Source organism: Nelumbo lutea, chromosome 1, assembly GCF_056320005.1.
Source record: "Nelumbo lutea isolate HS-2025 chromosome 1, American lotus-T2T, whole genome shotgun sequence".
NCBI classification, from domain to species: Eukaryota; Viridiplantae; Streptophyta; class Magnoliopsida; order Proteales; family Nelumbonaceae; genus Nelumbo; species Nelumbo lutea.
The window spans coordinates 3,978,957-4,003,520 of NC_142684.1; the positions used below are offsets into that span (position 1 = coordinate 3,978,957).

At 41.4% G+C, this 24,564-nt stretch overlaps 2 long non-coding RNA genes across 4 annotated transcripts; both read right to left on the reverse strand.

Moving 5' to 3' along the window:
* Positions 1–307: 307 nt before the first annotated feature.
* Positions 308–16,895, reverse strand: LOC148873245 (uncharacterized). 3 transcript variants are annotated; one of them, XR_016105668.1, is made up of 10 exons: positions 16,372–16,895; positions 15,749–16,033; positions 4,187–4,578; positions 3,664–3,856; positions 3,453–3,508; positions 3,063–3,129; positions 1,602–1,697; positions 1,433–1,477; positions 827–948; positions 308–492 (listed from the first exon to the last, which is right to left on the reverse strand). It is a non-coding gene; the product is annotated as an uncharacterized LOC148873245 (long non-coding RNA). The 3 variants fall into 3 exon arrangements; XR_016105670.1 differs by lacking the exons at positions 1,433–1,477; positions 1,602–1,697 and adding an exon at positions 2,887–2,991; XR_016105669.1 differs by lacking the exons at positions 1,433–1,477; positions 1,602–1,697.
* LOC148873246 (uncharacterized) lies at positions 14,199–15,654 on the reverse strand. The gene is made up of 2 exons (XR_016105671.1): positions 14,751–15,654; positions 14,199–14,635 (listed from the first exon to the last, which is right to left on the reverse strand). It is a non-coding gene; the product is annotated as an uncharacterized LOC148873246 (long non-coding RNA).
* Positions 16,896–24,564: the final 7,669 nt, after the last annotated feature.

The window sequence follows — 24,564 nt, forward strand, 5'->3', positions numbered from 1 at the left end:
ACCGTCAGCTTAGATCTATTTAGGCCGCCGCCTTAGGTCAATTAACATGTTTCTTCCGTTTTTTGGTGGCGGTCTGGACCACCGGCTTAGGTCTCTTTAGACCACCGCCTTAGGTCAGTTAACATGTTTCTTCCTTTTTTAGTGGCAGTCTGGACCGTCGGCTTAGATCTTTTTATGTCTAAGGCGGTGGATGTATGACTGCCGCCTTTGTTTTTTTATTTTTAATTATTTACATGAATTTGATTTCAGCATTTTTTTGGGTACCTGTTTAATACAAATATCATGGCAGATAATACATAAAAATCAATTTAAATAAAAAATGCAAATAAAAATATAACTTTTAATTAAATATTAACTATTACAATATCCAAAACAAATTGCTTAAATACAATATCCAATTGGCATATACAAAAGTACAAGACATTTAAAAAAGTCTTCTTGAATAATGTAACACTTCTTGCTATGCAAATCCACTTGACATAATGGTTTAACCTGCAAATCATAACATATAAATTGTTAGATGATGTAAAGTAAATGAGATATCAAATATAATTCTTAATGAAATCACTAAAGGAATGAATTAATCATTTATAGCAGCTCAAACATTTCCCTACATGCCATGTTAAGGTCTTAAATCCCTATAAATTGCCATTTAGCAAGTCCAAACACCCAATGTACTTCTTTCCCTTCAATTCATCCACCCAATTGCCACCTATGAATTCCCTTCCATTCATCCACCCAATTACCATCTATTAAAATCCTCATCCACCTCCAACTATCTGAGATTCAAAGAGACAAGCATTTGCTCTACTTAGATTAAGCTCACCTCTCCACAGTGGTTTCTAACTGCTCCCCATTTACAGGAACTAAAGTAGTTCATCTTTTTGGAAGTCTTATTCTCAGTGAATTCTTGCTTCAACGCCTCCATTAATTCAAATTTTACCATAGCTGTAAATAGCAATGCATAGACTATATGTAAAAACTAAGTATATTACAAAAAGGAATTAACCATAGATACGAGTTGCTTAGTCAAAAAGAAATGTCATGGAGGAGAGAGATAAAAAGTTAGACTTAGATGAATATATTGGACCAAAAAATTTTATCTTATTTCTAAATTTTATGAATAATATGCAAGGAGCTCCATTATATTCCTAATGCAATGAAGGAAATCTATTTTAACCGATTCTAAAGACTGTGAGATATGACAGTATATTACAAAAAGGAATTAACCATAGATACAAGTTGCTTAGTCAAAGAGAAATGTCATGGAGGAGAGAGATAAAAAGTTAGACTTAGATGAATATATTGGACCAAATAATTTTATCTTATTTCTAAATTTTATGAATGAATATGCAAGGAGCTCCATTATATTCCTAATGCAAGGAAGGAAATCTATTTTAACTGATTCTAAAGATTGTGAGATATGACATACCTGTAGTATGAAGGACCTATCATATTTTACACCAAGGCCTTTCCCCTTGTTGAACAAGGGAAAAAAAAATTTAGTGTCTAAATATGATGTTACTCATGGTACTCTTTGATCATTATAACTCAGAAGAATTAAAATCTAAATATGAATAGAGTTCAACACTTCGACTTACAAGTATTGTGTTGATTTAATGACTACTGAGAGAGACTGAGTGAAGCTTCTTGTGCTCCCTTTTTTGGTGGAGCAAAAAATCAAAGCAGATTTTCCTCTTGAGTGTTGTATAAGAATGCATTTTTACCAATTCTCAGCATCAGATTATTTCCACATATTTTAAGATGAAAGTAGGAGAGTGTAAAAATAGGGAAAAGAGGGGCGATTAGTTCTACGTTACAGTCAGATATGTGATCACTGATTACCAAAAATGAAGTTTTGAAGACGCTGAACAATGAACCTAGGGATCACCCAATCAGAATTTCAATTTTCCATCTATGACTACGAATCTATATAGTACTTGAAAGTAGAAATCAAAGATTTATTTTTGATAAATGAAAATTGGGTTTAAGAGGATCCAAAACACTGAATATAGAAAGCAAAACAAACCAACCTAAGGTAACCAAATACCTTTTCAAAAAAAAAAAAATCATTCTTTGCAAGAGCATGACCTACAAGTTTAATTCACTTAGCAAATTAGACAACATATGTCAATAAATAGACCAAACCTAAGATGTTTGTATGGTACTGTCAATAAGAATTTCAAGAGGGAAGAAATAAAAAAAGAAGGAAAATTAAAGGTAATTCCTTTTTAATTTTATCATCACGACCATTCATTTAAATTTAAATTAGAGCAGTGACAAATAGTTTTCAAAAGGTAACAAGGTTCAGCCATTCAGGACAATCATTTGAAACCATCTAGTAACTATTCTATGTTTTCAAAAAGCCACTAGAATTTCCTATTAATGGTAGCACCCAAGGTAATTAAAGGTAAATTAAAAAAAGAAGGAAACTAAAGGTAATTCCTTTTTAATTTTATCATCATGATCATTCATTTAAATTTAAATTAGAGCAGTGACAAATAGTTTTCAGAAGGTAACAAGGTTCAGCCGTTCAGGACAATCATTTGAAACCATCTAGTAACTATTCTATGTTTTCAAAAGGCCACTAGAACTTCCTATTAATGGTAGCACCCAAGGAGAAACATATGAAACTCTCCATGTATATTTGCTATGGGTGGCTCTACTGCTGTAAGGGACTCTTCTGGAAAGCTTCTTCCAGCCACTGCATAGGTAATCTCTATCTTCCCTTAATTTTTTGAATTAGTTAGACATCTTATGTCTTTAGAAAATATCTTTCTATTAAGCTTTTACAAAACTACTACAGTATATTTATTTGTGCTAAGTTACTTCTTTGTGCTTTCTTTTAGCACTCATGCATTACTTTCTCTACTACTTCTTCTTCACCTGTCGCATAAGAAAATTGAATTCTCTTCTCCAGGAATAATGGACTGGTCTCATTCTCTATTGCTTCCTCTGTTTCTCTATCCACCATTGTCTGGCCTTCACAAGCTTGAAGATATTTCAAAATCATTGAGACGATAACCACAATAAATTCTACAATAAAGAGAAAAAACCCATACCATTAAGTCCTTGGAAGCCTTCAAAGAGCAGACAAAGAGTTGAGTTAATATCTGAAACCGGTAATACCTAAAATTGCAATATAAATAATTAGGTGAGCAATGAAGGAGACCACATTATAATATATAATATAGTAATAAATATAAGCAGCAAGGCATTCGAGAATTGTCTTGACCCACACGAGAATTGACACTTGATACACGTCTAGCATCAAGGCCAATTAGGCTGCAAACTACACTAGCATTTGGCGTGTTTGAATGGAATGCTTCTCTTCTAAATAAATGAGAATGCTACTAGATTCCTGGTTTAAAATAGTATGATTAAAACAGGAAAGAAAATTGAGTAGAGAACATAACTACAAATGTAGGTAACACGAACAGCTAAGAACATACCCAAGATACCAGAACATCTTCTCCAGGAGGCCTTTTTATGTCAACTGGAACTCTACCTATGAGAAACTCCAATAGCAAAACTCCATAATTGTATACATGGCAAACATGTAAACAAAACAACCAAAAACAACACAAGAAAATGAAGTTAGCTGACACAGCAAGTGCTCATGGGGATTTGGATTCCTTTTACCTTTTTTGTTACAAATCTAACCTGGTTTTGGTTACAGGTACAATAATTAAGTCAAGCTAGAAGCCTGATCCTATCTTTCATGGTCCTGAGTGACACCAAAGCTGCAAAGTCTTCTATAATAATCCACTTAGAAGAACTGCTGGAAATGGGTCCAGACCTCATTGATGGGAAATTGCTCATCTAATGATACTGATCATTGGAGGGGAGGCACTTGCTGCATTATATAAAACTAAAACAATTCATAAAGCTATAACATAGTAATAACATAAGACATTATACATATGATGCAAATCATCAACAATCAGTTTGGTCAATGACAACGTTAGTCTTGGGCATTGACTACTTTTGTGATCATTTACAGTCAAAAGGCTTAAGCTGGACCAAGGCAGCATGTGGTGGGCTATTTATTTCTTTCCTTTCTTCTTGAGGCATGTTCCACTATTATCTCCACATTTAATCTTTAATAGAATAGAATTTCATTGTTATCAATCAACCAAAATAAATAGATAAATAAATAATTGTTAACCAAATTTTAAAGTAATACCATCCCTCATCCAGTAGACCAGTGTGGCTGCAAGTTGAGAGAACGGACACAAATGCAATGTGACCCAGGGTAAGACCAAAGTATTGCATTTTTGTGAACAGAGCTACCGCATCCCAGCCTTGTCCATGCATGCCATAAGCTGAAATCATACTAATCCAAGACACAACATCACTTCCTTTGCATCCTGTAAACACCCACATTTAGCATACATGTCAACTAATGTGTTCACCAGGAAAAGATTTGGAGTGGTCTCTTCCTAACAACATAATCATGAATCCTTCTCCCCTGCCCAAGAGCATAGAGATCCCCAGATGCGGGAAGAACACTAGCAATAGTAATTGCATCAGGTTCCATTCCACTTCTTTCCATCTGTGAAAACAGCTCCACAACTTCTGTAAGCATAAAATTGTTCACATAAATAGCTATCATCACATAAAGTAAGAAGCAATTTTAAAAAACAAAAAAAGTAACAAGCTTGTCTAGAATCTAGATGCGACTGATACCTACTTCCATAAAATGCAATAGCCCATTACCACAACCCTTAGAAGCATTTTTTCCTCAATTCATTTTATTCAAGTTGACACTCAAACTACCAATATGAAGGAATAAAAAATAAATGAATTTGTTTTTGTTCAAACTGAAATTTGAATGCTGGACTTATGTGACGGAATTATGATATGTATAAACATTGAACACATATTGATGGAGCGCAATCCGGTCGGTCTTAGCTGTCAACAAACTCGCCTCTGAGCTGGAGCGTTGGGGAGCCTGAAACGGGAAAAATGAGGGAACTCCAGGGGAAGCCGGTGTGATAACTCCGAAGCTCAAGTCAATAATCTCTCAAAGGCAAAGTGTAGACCAGATGGCGCAAAGTTCACATACCTTGTTTGTTGGGGGCAGGGGGCTCTTATAATCACTTCGCGCACTCGCTCCGAGGCCCTTGTCAGGTCGGGTATGATTACCCTTGCGTTTGTCAATTCGGTCGTCGTCCTTTCTGCTGGGACAGAACCGTCACTGCCTAACCGTCTCTCTAACTGGAGATGGCGGTGTCAGTGGCGATGGCAGGTGGCCGTTTAGAGTGCGGCCGCCAAGCGTCAGATCTCAAGTCAGTCAGGTGCGGCGCCCTCGGGTACGGACTTCCTCAGTGTCAGGCATGGTACGACTTGTTTGGTTTTGGTGCCCAGAAGATGATGCAGAGTGGTGAGCGAGGCGAAGTCTTGAGTTCGGAGGTATTTATAGGGCAGGTCAGTTCAGCGAGGTGTATCCCGAACTGTTACAAGGCAGGCCAATTCGGCGAGGTATATCCCGAACTGTTACAAGGTTGGCCAGTTCGGCGAGGTATATCCTGAACTGTTACAAGGTTGGCCAGTTCGGCGAGGTATATCCCAAACTGAAGGTAGGCCAGTTCGGATTACTTTCTGGTTTTGGGCCAAGGGTGAGTTCGGGCCCCCAGTAGGGAGTTCGATCCGCTGGTGTCTCCCCTTGGTGTTCACGCCTTAGGCTTGCTTTTTTGCCGAGCTGTTGTTTTTGCCACGTGTCGCATAACTGTGAGGTCGGGCCAAATCTTCCTTCATCAATTGCCCCCCACTCCTCGCGCCAAGGGTCTTGCCCTGGTGTGGGGAGTTTCGCGAGGTGGTAGGTGGATTTGTCCCGTCCTTCGAATCTTGACTGCGCGAGTTGCTTTTACTAGGGTTCTTCGGTTACCGAGAAGGCGGGAAACGTGCCTACTACTCATAAATGTTGATGGTTGTGACAGCGCGCGTTTTAAATTTCAAAAATTCACGCCGATGGGACATGACAACGGGTCATTCAAACTTGAAAAAAGCGTGCCACTGATGTACGTGCGCTGCCAGCTGTCAGGGAGACGTGCGGCGCAGTCAGTTTCAGAAAGACGTGCATCGGCGCGACGTCGGTTTCAAGAAGACGTGCGCTGACGTTTCGCTCTTTTCGGAAAGACGTGCGCCAATCACGTCTCGACCTCATGGGACGTGCGGTCAGCGCAAATGTGGACCGTCGGATCGTCTTTGATCTGCACGGTCAGTTCTTGGTTACTGTAGCTATAAATAGTGGGGGACCCCAGTCGATTTGTCACTTCTGCGGTTTGCCTACTGAGCTCGCGTCCAACTTTTCAGCTCGCGTCCAAGTTTTTTCAGCTCGCGTCTAGGCTGGTTACATAGCCTCCAAGGTTTTTTGGCTTGTTCCCGTCTCCGGAGCCTTCAAAACTTTCTTCCAATGAGTACCTTCCTGAATCCACCTCTTTTCCTCAATGTCTAGCTTTGATAGCTCAGACAACTCTTCAAGTAGGACTGACGTAGGTTCTACAAACCGAGCCGTATCCCCCGACTGCCTCAGTGATCCTGAGGTGGAACTCAAGGACTATGAACCAGTAGGCCGAGCCGCTTCGGGCAGTTTGGCGTCTACCTCTCGCCGAGGTCAGATGCTAGACAGGTTTGGTCCCTCGACCATGACGCCTGAGGGGCTTCAATCTATACTTATGTCTTACAATCTTCCTGGGGGGTATACATATTTTATTCCTTCGGGTAGCTTTCCTTGGGAACACGGTCCTGATGAGATCGTGATTTTTCAAGAGCAGCTCGCTGCGGGGTTGCGACTTCCTTTCCACCCCCTTCTCGTCGAAGTCATAAACCACTTCGGTGTCACCATTGGCCAACTTCATCCGAACTCTATTCGGAACCTGGTGGGGACAGTTTCCCTTTTTTGCGAGCAGAATTTCCCTTTAGACTTAGAGATATTCTCCTCCATCTTGATGCTCAAGAGACAGGCGGGTTCTCTTCCTGGGGGAAGACGGGCGTATTACCTTTCTCCTCACCCGGGCTTTAAGCTTCTGCACGATCTTCCTAATAAGGTCCCGGCGTGGAAGCGGGACTACTTCGGTGTGCGAAGTGCACAAGGATGGCCCTTTCAGACCGGGCGGGGTGAGGCCGCTCCTGATTCAGGTGTTACTCTCGACAAAGAGACGGTGAAGGGCCTCCGGCAATGGGCACGGCAAGGTTTAAAGTGCCATCACTACTTAACGAAGGCCAAGCTTATTGCGGCCGGCCTGAGTTCGGGTAGGTTTCTAGTTATGCGGTTTCTTGCTTGCTTTGTTCCTTCATTTTTTCTGATGTCGAACTCGTTTCTACAGGTGTGATGGACGCGGAGAGAACTCGTGGGGGGCGTCTGCTCCAAGGTTTGAAGAGGAGGAAGCGAGTCGCCAAGCGAACTCGTACCGAGCTGCCCCCGGATGAGGAACCTCAAGTTCCAGACCACATGCCAGAGGATCTGCCCAAGGAGCCCGAGGTGACTCCACCGATGCATGAAGCTGCCGGGGTGCCTTACGCTGAGACCACTTATACAGGCGCTCCTACATACTCAAGTGCTCCTGCTCACTCTGGGTCAGCTCATATGCGGGCTGGGCCCTCGGGTTCAGGAGCTCAAGGGGAGTTCAGGAGCGTGTTGACGCCGAACTACGCTCTTCAGAAGAGTAGGGAGGCTACTTTCCCTGAGGAGATCGCGGCGTGGACCGATCTTCCTTTGAATCAGGTCGCCTGCCGCGCCGTAACACATGCTATGGTAGTAAGTCAGATTTCGTATGCCTTTATAATTTTCTGTCGCTTTTGCTGTTATTGCTCACTTGTTTCTTTTGGTAGGTGAATTCTTCAATTCATGCCTTAGCAGCCCAAGTGGAGAGGAGCTCGCGACAGGCGCGAGCTGCTGAGGCTGCCGCCCATGCTGCTGAAGAGGCTTTTCGTGCTGCAGAGGCGAATACCCGAGCAACTGAGGCGGCCGCTTATGCTGCCGAAGAGGCTGCTCGCATCGCAATGGCCAGGCAGGCAAGGTCTCAGCGTGATGCCGAGGCCATGGGGGTAGTTGTCAAGCACATGGCGGACTTGAAGTTGGATTTGCAGCATCAAGTCGAATACTTCAGGAGGACATCAGGGAGAAAACACAGATTTTTTCCCAAGGCATTGAAGACGCCAAGAAGAAGGCCGTTGGAGACTACATTGCCTCTCCGCGTTTTGACGATTTGATGGTGGATTCTTACAGAAGGGGGTTCAAACTGAGCAGGTGGATGATCCGGAACACGTACCCCGACCTCGATGTTAGTGCCATATCCACTTCGCGTATAACTCAGGAGATGGCCAAGGCTGTCGATGGCGAGCCGGACTCTGAAGGAGAGGCAGGGCCTTCGGGTGTTGTTGAAGTGCCTTCTGATGGCGAAGAAGTAGCTCCGAGCATGTAAAGATATTCTTTTTTTTTTTTGTAAGTCCCTTCTGATGGCCAATGTACTCCTGTTTCTTGCAACGGAATAGATAAACTTTTTGCCCAAGTGTTCCTTTTCCCCTAACTGATTCTTTGTCGAACTGAATATGCCACTTTCTTGTCCGGGTTATTATACTTCCGCGACCTGTTTTTCCCCGAAGGCTTTTGCAGCGAACTGATTTTTTGCCGAGCTGATAATATGCCCGACTTTTCTTTGCTTGTTTACGCCGAGGTTCCTCTTGGCTCTGCATCGTGGCCCATAGGACCTGATTTCGTCCACTTCGCTTGGCGGTTTATAGGTAGTATCGCCTTAAGTTCACGATGTTCCACGCTCGAGGTACTTGTTTGCCTTCCAAGGTTTCGAGTTCGTATGCCCCCCCGAGCGCTCTCTTTACTTTATAGGGCCCTTCCCAGTTTGGTCCAAGTTTGCCCACGCCGGGTTCGGGCACCATAATCTTACGAAGGACCAGGTCGCCGACTCGGAAGCTTCGTTGCTTTACTCTGGCATTGTAGTAGCGAGCTACCTGCTGCTGGTATGCCGCTGTCCGGATGTGCACGAGGTCCCTTACCTCGTCCAATAGGTCAAGGTTGGTACGTAACTCATCTCCGTTTGTCCGATCGTCGTATGTTTCTAGTCGCAATGTCGGTACTTCGATTTCCGTCGGGATCACTGCTTCAGTGCTGTAGGTAAGGTTGAAGGGGGTTTCTCCCGTGGCAGTTTTTTCTGTAGTTCGGTGAACCCACAAGACACTTGGTAGCTCTTCGGCCCACAATCCCTTAGCTCGATCCAGACGTGCTTTCAGTCCGTGCAGGATGGCTCTGTTCATTACTTCCGTCTGACCATTTGCCTGCGGGTGCGCGACTAATGTGAAGTTTTGCCGAATCCCCATGTTCTGGCACCACTCTTGGAACTTGATATCCTCGAACTGCTTGCCGTTGTCGGAAATTAGTACCCGAGGTAACCCGAAGCGACATACTATGTTCTTCCAAAAGAAATTCTGTATGTTTCGGGCCGTAACAGTTGCCAGAGGTTCGGCTTCTATCCACTTCGTAAAGTAATCTACTGCAACAACTAGGAATTTTCTTCCACCTGTTGCTGGTGGGAATGGCCCAAGGAGGTCGATGCCCCATTGTGCAAAAGGCCACGGGCTGGCGAGGTATTTGAGGTCAGAGGCAGGTTGATGGTGGATATTGGCGTGCTTCTGACACTTGTCGCATTTTCTGACGAGCTCGACAGCTTCTACCTTCATCGTTGGCCAGTAGTATCCTTGTCGAAGTGCTTTTTGGGCGAGTGCTCTGCCCCCCAAGTGTCCGCCGCACAGGCCTTCATGAGTGTCGCGAAGTACGAACTCGGCTTCAGCATGTCGCAGGAAACGCAAGTAGGGGAGCGTGTAGGACCGTCAGTATAACCGTTCATCTATTATGACGTATTTGGCTGCCTGGCGCTGCACCCTCTTGGCCGCATTGCATTCTGCAGGGAGGGTTCCGTCTATCAAAAAGCTCGCGAATGGGTCGATCCAGCTCGGCTCTGCTTCCAGGACGGGAGCAACCTCCTCTGCCCCCCCGAGAATACTAGGCCGAGGTAAGTCCTCTATGTACATGGTTCTCATGTTGTTGTGACTTGTGCTGGCTAACCGGAACAGAGCGTCGGCCTTAGTGTTCTCTGACCTCGGGATTTGCCTGATGAAGTGTGACTGGAAGTTGAGTAGGGCCTCTTTTACTTTCATCAAATATGCGATCATGGAGAGCTCGCGTGCTTCATAATCGCCCGTAACTTGGTTGACCACGAGCTGGGAATCGCTGCAGATGACCAAGTACTTTGCCTTTACCTTTCGCGCTAGGTCCAGCCCAGCTATCAGTGCTTCGTACTCTGCCTCGTTGTTGGATGCCGCGAACTCAAAGCGTAGTGCGTATTCTAATTTTGTGCCGCCCGGGCCGCATAAGACTATTCCAGCCCCGCTGCCTTGCTGGTTCGAGGAACCATCCACATGAAGGATCCAGGGCTCCTCATCCCAGTTCGCGTTTCGCCTGACCATGAGAGATGCCACACTGGCTGCTACTTCACGGGGTTCAGACTCTATTGGCTCAGGAGCTCCGGGTTCGCCCGAACTGGGGACCTCGGGCTCGACCTGTAGGGCTTCGTGGCTGAAAGTGCACTCGGCGATAAAATCTGCCAAAGCTTGGGCCTTAATTGCGATCCGGGGTTTGTATTGGAGATCGTACTCGCTGAGTTCGATGGCCCATTTCGTCAGCCTACCGGAGACCTCGGGCTTCAGCAAAACTTGTCTTAGGGGTTTGTCGGTTAAGACAACGACGGGGTGAGCTTGGAAGTACGGGCGGAGTTTCCGAGCTGATATCACCAGTGCGTAGGCAATTTTTTCTATCTGCGGGTACCTTGTTTCTGCTCCCTGCAGAATTTTACTAACATAATAGACGGGTCGTTGGACCCGATCTACTTGCTTTACTAATACCGAACTGACCACTTCGTCGCTCGCCGAGAGGTACAGTTCTAGGACATCGCCCTCCTCGGGTCTGGCTAAGGTTGGTATGGTGGAGAGGTAAGTCTTTAGCTCGTCGAACGCGAGCTGGCAATCTCGGGTCCAATCGAACCCTTTGCCTTTGATTGCCTTGAAGAAAGGCAGGCAGCGGTCTGCCGACTTGAACATGAAGCGACTCAGAGCGGCTATGCGGCCGTTTAGCCTTTGAACTTCTTTTACTTTCCGAGGTGGTCTCATATCAAGGATGGCCTTTATTTTGTCTAGGTTGGCCTCAATGCCGCGCCGGTTGACAATGTACCCTAGGAACTTACCCGAGGTGACACCGAATACACACTTGTTTGGGTTAGTCTCATGTTATACTGACGCAGAATTTGGAAGACAGAATCCAAGTCTTTTATTAATTCTCGCGAAAATTGTGTTTTGACGACCATGTCGTCTACATAACATTCGATTTTCGTAACAATTAAAGGCCGAAAAAGTTTATTTACAAGTCTTTGAAAGGTCGCACCAGCATTCTTTAGCCCGAAGGGCATGACCTTGTAATAATACAGGCCGAACTCGGTAATGAAGCTGGTTTTTCTTGGTCGGACTGGTCCATCTTAATCTGGTTGTAGCCTGAGTAGGCGTCCAGGAAGCTTAGCAGCTCGTGTCCCGAGGTCGTGTCCACCAGGCGGTCAATCTGGGGTAGGGGGAAGCAGTCTTTTGGGCAAGCTCGGTTCAGGTCAGTGTAGTCGACGCACATGCGCCACTTGCCGTTGGCTTTTTTCACCAGCACTGGGTTGGCTACCCAGCTCGGGTAATGAACTTCCCTTATGAAGTCCACTGTGAGGAGCTTTTCGACTTCTTCGTCGACCGCCCTCCAGCGCTCCGGGGCTAAGTTGCGTTTCTTCTATCTAATGGGTCTGACTACAGGGTCAGTGTTAAGCTTGTGAGTTATGAGGCCAGGGTCAATACCGGGCATATCTGCCACGAACCATGCAAAAATATCTAAATTTTGGAGTAAGAAACTCACCAGTTCAGTTCGCAAAGGCTCCTTGACGGAGGCGCCGATCTGTAGAGTTCGCGTCGGATTTGTAGCCGAGGTCGGGACTGCGACTGTTTCCTCAATGGGCGAAGCTCGTTCCCCGCCCTGCTCCGCAGGTCACTATAGTTTGAGTTCGTCAGCTACCTTGGTTTTTCCCTTTAGGGCGGCAACATAGCACTTGCGGGACTCGAGTTAGTCGCCCCACGCTACCCCCACACCGAAGTCCGTGGGGAACTTCATTGCCAGATAATAGGTGGAGACCACTGCACGCAGAATATGCATAATTGGTCGCCCTATTATGGCGTTGTATGGGGAGGGGGTCGCGACCACCAGGAAATCGTGGTTGAGTCTTACCACGCACGGCCATGTGCCGACTTCCACATGTACTGTTATTTTTCCCAAGGGCCTGACTTCCTCTCCGCTGAAGCCTACCAGAGGAGTGTGAGCAGGTTTCAAATCGCTTTTCTGCAACTGTAATTGATCGAACGCCGATTTGAATAGTATGTCCGTCGAACTGCCTGAGTCTACCAGCACGCGCCAGACTTCGAAGTCGCTGATCCTTAGCTTTATGACGAGCGCGTCATCGTGGGAATAGTGAACACCTCGCGCGTCGTCTTCTGTAAAAAAGATCGGTTCTTCCTTCTTTGGCCTCTTGGGAGGGTTTTGCTCCTCTCGGGCTGCTTCGCGAACTGACGTCCTTGCTGCCGCCGAAGTGCATCCTGCCACCACCAAACCGCCCACTATCACGTGGATGGTTCCCCGGACTGGCCTTTCTTCTGGGGGAGGCCACTACAAGGCTTCGACCGGTCTGTTGCTCGGCTCGGGGACATCCTTCCCGTGTTCCCCTTGCCGACCTGCTTTATTACTATTGTCATAATGTACAAAATTTCTTAAGTACCCGCGACGGATGAGTCCTTCTATCTCATCGCGGAGATTATTACATTGCTTGGTGCTATGACCGTGATCTTTATGAAAACTACAATATAAATTTTTGTTCCTCTCGTTGGGGTTGCTCTTCAGGCGAGGTGGCCACTTTACGTAAGGGGCGTCCTTGATCGTCATCAGGATCTCGGTCCGCCTTGTGTTCAATGGCGTGTAATCCGTCCGAACTGCTAGGGGAGCTCGGGACGGCTGGCTTGGCTTCGTCTCTCGGTTGTGGCCTCTTCTGTCGCCGGGGTTGGAGGGCTCGCTTTCTCTTTTTCTTTTTTCAACACCGCCTTCGTTTCTCTGGTTGATCTCTTCCTCTGTTCTCATAAACTTGTCCGCGAGCTTGAGGAAGTCGGCCACGGTTGATGGCTGGCTGGCCACCATGAGGAAGTCGGCCGCGGCGAGATGTACCATGGGGTCTAACCGAGGGATCTGCAAACATGCTTCATTGAACCGTTTGATGTAGCTCCGGATGGGTTCTCCCTCTCTTTGGATCACCTCGAAGATACTTTCCTCGGTTCTGGGACACCTTTTGCTGGTAACAAAATGCGCAGTGAAGATCTGCACGAACTGGGGCCAGCTTCTTATTGACCTGGAAACTAGGTTTCGGTACCATGTGCAGACCACCCCTCTGAAGGTGGTGGTGAAGGCCACGCACATGCACGACTCGCTTGCCCTAGCGAGGTGCATTTGCGACTGAAACGCGTTGACGTGGTCATTGGGGTCAAAAGACCCATCATACTTGTCCAGAGAAGGGAGTTTAAAATCTCTAGGCGGACTGCCAAAAGTTCTGCTGAAAGGGGGAAGGAACCGAGAGAATGGGGACGGTTTTTACCTCGCCCGAGCTCGTTTCTTCCTTGCCTTTGAGCTCGGGTAGCATGCGGGTAGCAGTTCGGCGACTTCACCGGCGCCTTCTTTGAGTGGGCCTGGTGCTGGCGCTGCTTGCCTCTGTGTTGCCGAGCTCGATGGGCCCAGATTGCTGGCCTGCTGCTAGGGCGCTGAAGCGGTTCTCTGTGAGTGGGAACTCGGGCTTGGAGCGCCGAGGTGACTTTGTTGGCGAGGTTCTTGACCCACCCGCGGGCTGCGAGGCGGGTGTGATCTTTCTTTGCTTTCGGCCCGGGGATGAGGCCTGACTGTTAGGGGGGTTCTGCGGTCGGGAAGCCTCTCCTTGGTGAGGTCGTCAACCTTCAAGGGTAGCTGAGGGAATTGTTGTTGATAATGGTGTTGGGAGAGGTGGTGCAACACCTGGTGTTGCTAGAGTTGGTGCTGCTGGAATTGCTGCATTTGGGCCTGCATTGCCCGCATGCATTGCATCAGATCATCTATCTGGTTTTGGCGGGCTGCCAGTGGGACAGCAGTTGGTTCCGCGAAGTTCGTTTCGATGGGGAGTGGGAGAGGAATGTTCAGCGAGGGAGTGTTCAGAGGTGCCACCGCATGTAGCGCATTCAAACTTGGGATCCCATCCACTGAAAGGGGGATGGTGAACTGCCCGATGCACACCGCCGGAACTTGAAGTTGCTCTCCAGTAGTGGTTGTTTCGGTTCCACGTCCGGCACTGCTGGAGGAGCCCATTTCGGTGTTGGAGTGGGTGTTGGAGTTTTTGAAAGAATGGTAGGTAAAAGATATTTAGAGGGAGGCTTTTAGAAGCGTTTCCACAGACGGCGCCAATTGATGGAGCGCAATCCGGTCGGTCTTAGCTGTCAACGAACTCGCCTCTGAGCTGGAGCGTCGGGGAGCCTGAAACGGGAAAAATGAGGAAACTCTGGGGGGAACCCAGTGTGATAACTCCGAAGCTCAAGTCAGTAATCTCTCAAAAGCAAAGTGTAGACCAGATGGCACAAAGTTCACATACCTTGTTTGTTGGGGGCAGGGGGCTCTTATAATCACTTCATGCACTCGCTCCGAGGCCCTTGTCAGGTCGGGTATGATTACCCTTGCGTCTGTCAATTCGGCCGTCGTCCTTTCTGCTGGGACAGAACCGTCACTACCTAACCGTCTCTTTAACTGGAGATGGCGGTGTCAGGTGGCGGTGGCAGGTGGCCGTTTAGAGTGCGGCCGTCAAGCGTCAGATCCCAAGTCAGCCAGATGCGGCGCCCTCGGGTACGGACTTCCTCAGTGTCAGGCATGGTACGACTTGTTTGGTTTTGGTGCCCAGAAGGTGATGCGGAGTGGTGAGCGAGGCAAAGTCTTGAGTTCAGAGGTATCTATAGGGCAGGTCGGTTCGGTGAGGTGTATCCCGAACTGTTACGAGGCAGGCCAGTTCGGCAAGGTGTATCCCGAACTGTTACAAGGCAGGCCAGTTCGGCGAGGTATATCCCGAACTGTTACAAGGTTGGCCAATTCGGCGAGGTATATCCTGAACTGTTACAAGGTTGGCCAGTTCGACGAGGTATATCCCGAACTGAAGGTAGGCCAGTTCGGATTACTTTCTGGTTTTGGGCCAAGGGTGAGTTCGGGGCCCCAGTAGGGAGTTCGGTCAGCTGGTGTCTCCCCTTGGTGTTCGCGCCTTAGGCTTGCTTTTGTGCCGAATTGTTGTTTTTGCCACGTGTCGCATAACTATGAGGTCGGGCCAAATCTTCCTTCATCACATATCATCACTGAAGTTCATCTTAACATTTGCATATTTTAAGTGAGATCAAACTTTTAACCCATACTTAGGTTTGATTGTCACACTCTGCTAACTAACATCTTAGTGATCTATAATGCAAAACAAAATACAAAGTAATAAATCAAATTTCAAAAATAAAAAAAAAAAAGGTTCAGAAGTGAACCTTTGACATAACCATGTTCCAAAAACCCTATTTGTACTATCCAGGAGGGTGTGGATCAAACAACAATGTCAATATTTACCTACATAGCACCTTTGAACACAACTTCAAAAATAACTCCAATGTAATAATGAAGACCTCTTGCAAGACTCAAGTCAAAAACCACTTTTTTCTATATGCTATTCGATTTTTCTAGAGCTTTAAATAGAATCTCTAACTCATTCAATGCTAGAACAGATCCAATGTTTTTTCGAAACTCGCTGCCATCTTGTTTCAGTTCAAACAATATTTCCAATGGGAATCCCCTTTTCTTTACAAAAGTGCCAATTCTTTCTGTTGTTTCAATAGTTAATCCTTTCTCCTCAACCTGCATACATGATAAATCAATTTTTAACATGGAAAGTACTAGACAAATAAACGATGGAAAATAACAAGAAAAACATATGAACAAAACTAAAAACACGAAGTATCTATCGTAAGGCATCCACAAAAATAAAATCAATTAGTTCACAACCCTATCATATTAAACACTTGTAAGAGAAAATGCAGCAATTCAATAATAGATACATGAATCTCCTCAAGATTAATTTTTATAAATCAGTCACTAATGGAGGACCATGAACATCAAAAAGCAATAAAAGGAACCCTAGGCACGTAGAATGACAATATGCAAATCAAAGAAGAGAAGAGTTGATGAGATAATACCTTTCATCCTAATAGACAAAAGGAGCCCTCTTGGTCACTTGAAGAAATTTTTAGGAAGAAACGAAAGAACTATTACCATGAGGATCGAGCAGCAAGGTGAGATAACCAAGAGAGGTTGGTTTGAATGAAGATGAAGGGAAGCCCGATTCGAAGATTCTGCTCTCTGTTTTTATCATTTGATCCCAGAAAAATCCCACCGATCGAAAGGCTTAGCGGAGGACTCCTCTTCTTCCCCATTTTCTCAGAGGACTCCTCTGTTTGTTTGCTTTCATCACAAAAATCCCACGAAGCTGCAACTTTGAAGATTTTGCAGAGGTTTTGGCGGGTTGGGTTTTGTCAAATTGTCGACCAGAATATAATGAGGTTTTATACCTGTATAGGACTGTCGCCCAACTTTCATTTTCCACTTATAGGTGGCGGTTCCTTGGAGAACGCCGCCTTACTTCTCTCTGTAGCAGCGGTCTTAAAGAACACCGGTTCTAGACCGCCACCTTCGGCGGTTTTTCTTGTAGTGTTATTCCCCCCCCCTAAGCAACGGAGGATCCAAGTATATTAGTGGGGGTCCTCCCACCAAACTTGAAAGTCCCACTAAAATATTAAGGTTTACTTTCTAATTGATATATATCTATGTATATATATTCCTTACAACTCTATTCCTTTCCAAATCCTACTTCTTCTCTTCCCCATTAGGGGTGCTCACGGTTTGGGTAACCGAGTCGTGGCCTTTTTTTTAGACCGAATTGGTAGTACCGGTTTTTGGAAAATCGATAACTAAAACTAATCGGTTGACCGGTTTGGTTCATCAGTTTTTTGGTTTTTTGACTTTATAATATTTATTATAAATATATATATAATAAAAAGTTATAAATATATAAAATATTATATTTTAAATAATAAATATTATACAATATATTATATATAATGCATATTTAATAATTTATAATATATAATATACATAAATATATAAAAATATATATAAAAACATGTATACCAGTTGGTTTGGTTAACCACCGGTTTTTTAAATTGGTTAACTAACACCGAACCAGTACCTTCAGTTTTTTTTAATCACCGAATGACCAGTTTAGTTAATCAATTTTTCAGTTTGGTTTCGGTCAGTTCGTTCTTTGGGTTTTTCTCCCCCCCCCCCCCAAAAAAAAAAGAAAGAAAGAAAAGAAAACGAAAACAAAAACAAAAACGAAAAAGAAAACTCCTAGTTCCTCTCATGCCTATAAGTCTTTCATTTCGTAGCCATATGTTTCATTTATCTTAGAATGCTTAGATTCTATTTTTATTTCTTTTTTTTTTAGGTTCTTAAGCTACACCTAAATCACCCCTCTTGGGTAAGGCCATAGATCGACCAGAACAATTACTACTTACACGAGGGAATCTTTTCTCCTATAATTGATTATTAGGTAAATTGCGGCCTTAGCTACTACACTAAGTCAATTGTTGCCTTTTGGATAATTGACTACTGAGTAGGGGTGATCACGGGTCGGCCTTTGTCTTCATAACAATGGGCTTAGGCTAGGCCCGGGCCCAGCCTTACATGGGCCCGGGCCAGGCAGGGCCAAGATTCTGGGCCTAACATAAAAGATAAGAGCTTATAATGTAAAAGATTTTGGGCCTAACATAAAAGATAAAAGCTTATTATATAAAATATTTCGGGCCTGTAAGAAACTTTAAACTTAATATAAAGATAAAAGCTTATAACAAAAGAAATTAAATAATTATACCATGTAATTTATATGTTTCAATTGAAATGATAATTTTAACAAACCAATTCTTCTATCAACAAAAATCAACCTATAACCTATAATATCCATCAAAAAATAACCATCAGTTGTCATTAAATATCCACAAAACAACTTTAAACATATCTATAAGGGGCTCCATCTTCCGTTGAACTCCTAAAAATAAAAAGTGAAATAAAAAAAATATTAACAAATTTAGAATAAATAGTTTAAATGAATGTAAATAAACTAGTAATAAAATATTGAAAATGGTTTCAAACTTATCCAAAACATGCAACCACTCTAAACTTCATATTCGTCTTTTCTCCATGAACATCTACAAAAGATAATAATTAAAACTAAATATTAATTAATGCATTAAAAGAAAATAAATACTTATTAGAAAATTTATAATTTAATTACCTTGAGTTGTTGTCCGCGTAGCTAATCCTGGAGACAAATCAATGCTTGAACAATTTTTGGTTTAAGTGAAGCTCGATATTGTTCCACCACTCTTCCTTCATTATTAAATGCATACTCTGAAAATATAGTTGTAATTGGAATATACAAAACATCACGTGCCAATATTGCATGTTCTTGATATCTTAAGCACCCGCTTTCCACCATTCCAAAACATTCATTTCTTCTATCATATTATGCACTGGCTCATCAAAGTAAATATCTATTATGGATTTCTTTGATTGCACTCTGAACCTATGACTCTCAAAATTCAAATACTCTTTTTCATCTACAATCCCCATCCTTGTTCACCACCATCACTACTTCTAACATTACTACTTTTAGTGAAATTAGGGGTTGAACTTGTAAGAATTGTATATTTTCTAAACAAAGTATCCATAACCTCATCAAAATATATATCAGCACTTGAACCATAAATTTTCTGAAAACAATACTCTAGCAATTTTACTTTGAAACGAGGATCCAAAATAACAACAATTGACAAGATCAATCTATAATTGTCCCAATACTTCTCAAATTTTTCTAACATTGGCAATTGGGTATGTTGTACACAAACAATACTCTTCCTCAAACACATGTCTCTATGTTGTACACAAACTAGAAATAGAAATTGGCAATTGGGTATTTAGACCTAGAAAAGATATTAGTAGTCATTAAATACCTTCAAAAAATCACATAAAAGATATGCTTTAAATCATTCATCTTTAGATGGAGCAACCTAAAAATTTGAGTAACGAGATCCCATGTAAGAAAATGCTTGTTAAAAATACACAACAGACTGAACCATGTTGTAAGTTGAGTTCCATCTTGTAAAACAATCCAAGTGGATATGTCTCTTTGAATCTAAACGGAATTGTGCAATAATGTCATCAAATTTCTTCTTTATTGGACTTGAAGTCTTCACATATATAATGTTATCTCTTATCTTATGAACAAGATCCATCAACCCATTCACTCCAGTTTGAACAATCAGATTTAATATATATGCACAACAACGAACATGAAAGAATTTACCATCACACACAATACCATATTTATTCAACAAATGACACTTCAAATTATTTTTTCATTATATCATTCACACTGCAATTATCCAAAATAATGGAAAATACTTTATTTTCAATCTCCCATTTAGACAAGCAAGATATAATAGCATCATAAATTGCTAAACCTATATGTGGAGGAGGGGTGCAACAATGAAAACACAAAATCCTTTTTTTGTAACTTTCAAGAACTATCAACAAAATATGTTGCCACAGTTAAATACTCATCACCTACCCTATATTTCCACATATATGCTATCAAACATACACTTCCATTAATTGATTGTAACAAATCATGCAAATTATGTTTTTCTATGTTGTATTGATTCATGATATTCCACTTGATGATATGTCTAGATGGCATTTTAAACTCTAGGCGTGCAATTTGCATGGTTAATTTAAAATATGGTGAATCAAAAAAACTAAATAGTAGTTTCATCATCACCAACATATTACCAATTACTTAAGATGTAAGCATCATTTGTTTTACATATTGATTTTTGCATTTATTGCATAACTTCAAATGCCTTAACATATGACTAGTCCCACTTTTATAATTAGTTGACATGATTAGATTAAAACCCTTACATTTAACCATTTGCTTAGAACTTGTCATTGCTAGAAGTTTTTCAATTTCTTACAAAACAATTGATTTACTCTTTTTCTGTGGTCTATCAATAATTGCATTAACAACCATATCTACGTGCTCAACAGCATGATTAATATTGTCACCATTGTTTTGATTGGCCATTGATATAACTATATGCAAATAAATTACAATTAACATGAGAATAAAAAATGCATCATAATCAATATATTAAAATTAAAAAAAAAACTATATAAAGCATGAAAACATTGGAATTCAAATCCGATTAAATATTCAAATATTCAATTCAATTCAAATTCGACTAATTAATTATTTTATGTAATTAATAAATAAATATTTTATTTAAATAAAGTATATAAATATATAAAAGGTAAATTTCTTAAATTACTCTTATGATTTAACTAATTAACTAAGTGTACCCTTACTGTTTAAAAATTGACGGACGCTACCCCTATTATTTCTGACAATTGACTAATACTTCCCTTATTGTTAGCATCTTTTATTATTCCTTCAAAACCCATATACACTTAAGACCACGTGATGTTTAAATTTTTTAAAACCCAATGTTACCCCTCCCTTGTCCCGAACTCATTTTCTAGATAACCAGAAAAACACTATTGTGGTCTCTAGCACATTGGCATATGTAAATAGAGAAGAAACCCCTGAATAAAAATGCTCTTATGAGAACGATAATGATGATGGCCATAGAGGCGTTAAAATTCCCATATGGTTGTTGATTCATATTGATGAATTGTGCAGATAGAACCGGTGACGATAGTAGTAGAAGGAGAAAGTGGAGGTGAGAGATTCCGTTGGTTGATTAGAACTGAGTAGGTGGAGGATCCGACGACAGCCGTGAGTGGTGGTGTCATCTTCCTTCGGTGGCGGCGACCGTGAGTGGTGGTGTCATCCCACTGGTTTATTAGAACTGAGTAGGTGGAGGATCTGGCGGCAGCCGAGAGTGGTGGTGTTCCTTCGGCGGCAGCGGCCATGAGTGGTGGTGTCATCTTCCTTCGTCATTAGCGTATAATAATTAAAGTGATTTTCAAACGTGGAACTGTTACTCCTACTCATACCCCAAACGGTAATATCTTTTGCATTTATGTCTTGGATATTCTGTAAGACAGGCACCAAATAGGGGAAGACATCCTAGTTCCTCAATTCTCAGGGCTATTGCAAGCAAAGCTAGACTAGCCATCTCTGATTGGCTCATTCGCTCTAGATATGAAATGTAGTTGCGCCAAAGCTTCCTCAACAAAGTCAGTCTGTTGTTTCTCATGAGAAAGATAGAAAGACCTGGGGAGAACCATATTCAATCTGGGTTGCTCTTCATTATATGCTCTGCTAATTCTTCCACTAAGATTCAATCTGGGTTGCTTTTGTTGTCAATACCACTAAGATTCAATCTGGGTTGCTTTTGTTGTCAAGACCACTAAGATTCAATCTGGGTTGCTCTTCATTATACGCCCTGCTAATTCTTCCACTAAGATTCAATATGGGTTGATTTTGTTGTCAATACTACTAAGATTCAATCTAGGTTGCTCTTCCCCCCTCTTCTTCTCTTTCTCCTTCTTCCTCTTCTTCTCCTTCCTCCATCTTCATCTCTGTTCACCGTCTTCTTGGTGGTGAACAGAGAACTACCACCGACGAAACAACCCTATTGGTAGTGTGTAGTGGAATTGTACAGTTCATCCCTGTTCATCTGTTGAAGACAACGGATGTAGACCAGAGTCGTACATTTCTTTCCCATTTTTTCCTATTTTATTTTGAAAACGTAAAGAATAAAAAAGGGTAGAATAGTCTTTTTCATCTTTTTGTTAACAGGCACTAACGATAAGGGAAACATTAGTCAATTGTCAGAAACAATAAGGATAGTGTTAGTCAATTTTCAAACAGTAAGGATACACTTAGTCAATTAACTAAACCATAAGGGTAGTTTAAGAAATTTACCCATATATAAATTATTTATATAATTTAATTATTGTATATATAAATTATATAAAGCATTTAAAGTTTTTATATATTATATATAAGAATTAAATAATCAGTCGATTTCAGATATTTATCGAATCGAATTAGGTCATATCCGAATTTGACCGATTAGATGTTCAAAGTATTCGAATTCAATTGGATTATAGTGAATATCAAATTCAAAATAGATTTTCAAATACCAATGACATGCTAAATGAAGACTCATTCATGTGACAAAGACATTCGGTGATAAGGAAGTCTAGACTCTAGAGTTTTTATAGGCCACTAGTTAACACTATATAATTTTAGACTCATTCATGTGACAAAGACATTCTGGGCCGGGCTGAAATGATCACCCCTACTACTGAGTGATGACAGTGTGACACCAAGATAGGCTCTCACAACTTGTAACTACTAAGTGACACCAATCTTGAATGTCATAGCTATTTGACTATTGCATTTGAGACAATCAATTGTTACGTATAGATTAACCTTAGATCACTTAAGTAGTTTATTCATTTGATATGGGAGTTTAACAATTAATATTACTATCATAATTAAAATTAGTAATAAGAAGTGAAAATTTTGTTCAAAATAATAAAAATAAATATTTATATTTCACATAAAAATTAGAAATAAAATAATACTCATGGATAATCATTTATAACTTAGTCCAACCTACTTAGCCCTACAGATTTCCAAGTTCAAGCAACTACTTTATTATGTGCTAGTTATAGCTTAGATCTACAATAAGCTAAAAAATAATGCAAGTAATAGGACCATAAACGAAATTGATTTAGATTGGATTCAACTACATATGCATTTGCATTCGATATGAAATATCTAGACTCACACTAAACCTGCATCAGATTATTATGTCGGATTTTTTATCGGAATTGGATTTAATCTACAACCATCATAATGTGTTTAAAATAACAAAAAATAATAAAAAAATTAATTATTTTAAGTATATATGTATAACAAAGATATATAAATATAAAATATTAAATTTGTCAATTATAAACTTTATATAATTATACATAACATCTACATGCTTATATAACTATACAACATATGTACATAAAATAATAATTTTTATTGGACTTGTATTTTAGTTGGATACCCCATTCGATCCAATTATTAACTGGATGCAAGTTCTAACACCAAAATCCAAGCTAATCAGACTCAAAGTTGAATCAAGTAGTGGACTTTTAGAGTCGATTGATAGCTCTAATGAGTAGGGACCAAGCTAAGTAGCCCCTAAACTTAGGAATGGCAACGGGGTAGGGATAATATTTCGCAACCACACCCCTAATTCTGAAATAAATTCTCATCCCTAAATCCAACTCCCATGATAAAAAGTTATCCTCCACCTCCGATCCTTGGCAAAGATGGGTTTCAAGTGGGGACCCAAATCCCCATTTTTTTCAATTGACATTATTTTTTGAAAAACAAATTTACTTAAATTAAATGAAATGTTAAAATATAAATAATAATTTAAAGATATTTGGATACATATATGATATAAATAATATCACACATATAATATGTATTTAATATGTATATATATATACATGCTAAAAGACACCAGTCTAGAAAGTTTCTCCTTTTTTTATTTTTATTTCTTATTTCATGTAAAATTTTAAATAGCCAAGGAGATGCTCTCCTTCCCCATAAAAAAACTAAAATTAATCTCTCTCTCTCTCTCTCTCTCTCTCTCTCTCTCTCACTGCACATTCCCAATAACCTAAATAATATCATCGCCTAACATTTCTCCTAAACTACCTCACCTAATATGGCATTATCCCCCACCATCTCTTAAATTGTCTATAATTCCTATTTATCCTCTCCCCTACATTTTATCTAAAAAAAGTTTGAATTTAAAAAATTTAAAAATGTTTACGTATTATAATAAAATTACATAATAATTTTCAAATATTTATCAAAACACAAAAAATATAGTCTTTGGCTATTCAAAGCGAAACTGATCCAACCTAGTTAGGTTGGTAAATTGTTTAACCAAAGCCGACCAGAATTCTAGAAAACCAACCAATTTGGTTCAAGTTGGTAAGTTTGGTCGATTTCATCAATTTGTTGAACAACCCTAGATAAAATTAATCAGTGTTATTTTTGTATTGTAAAAAAATATTAAGAATAAAGGTAGTATATAAAAATACTATGAGCTTTGGACTTTATTGGATATTTTTCGATCACTTTTTGTACACTTAGAGTTACCCACATCTTTTTGGAGTTACGCATTAGAGACTGTGATATACGTGCTGAACCGGGTTCCAACCAAATCAGTTCCAAAGACTCCCTATGAGCTTTGGACTGATAAAAACCAAGTGTGAGACACTTGAAG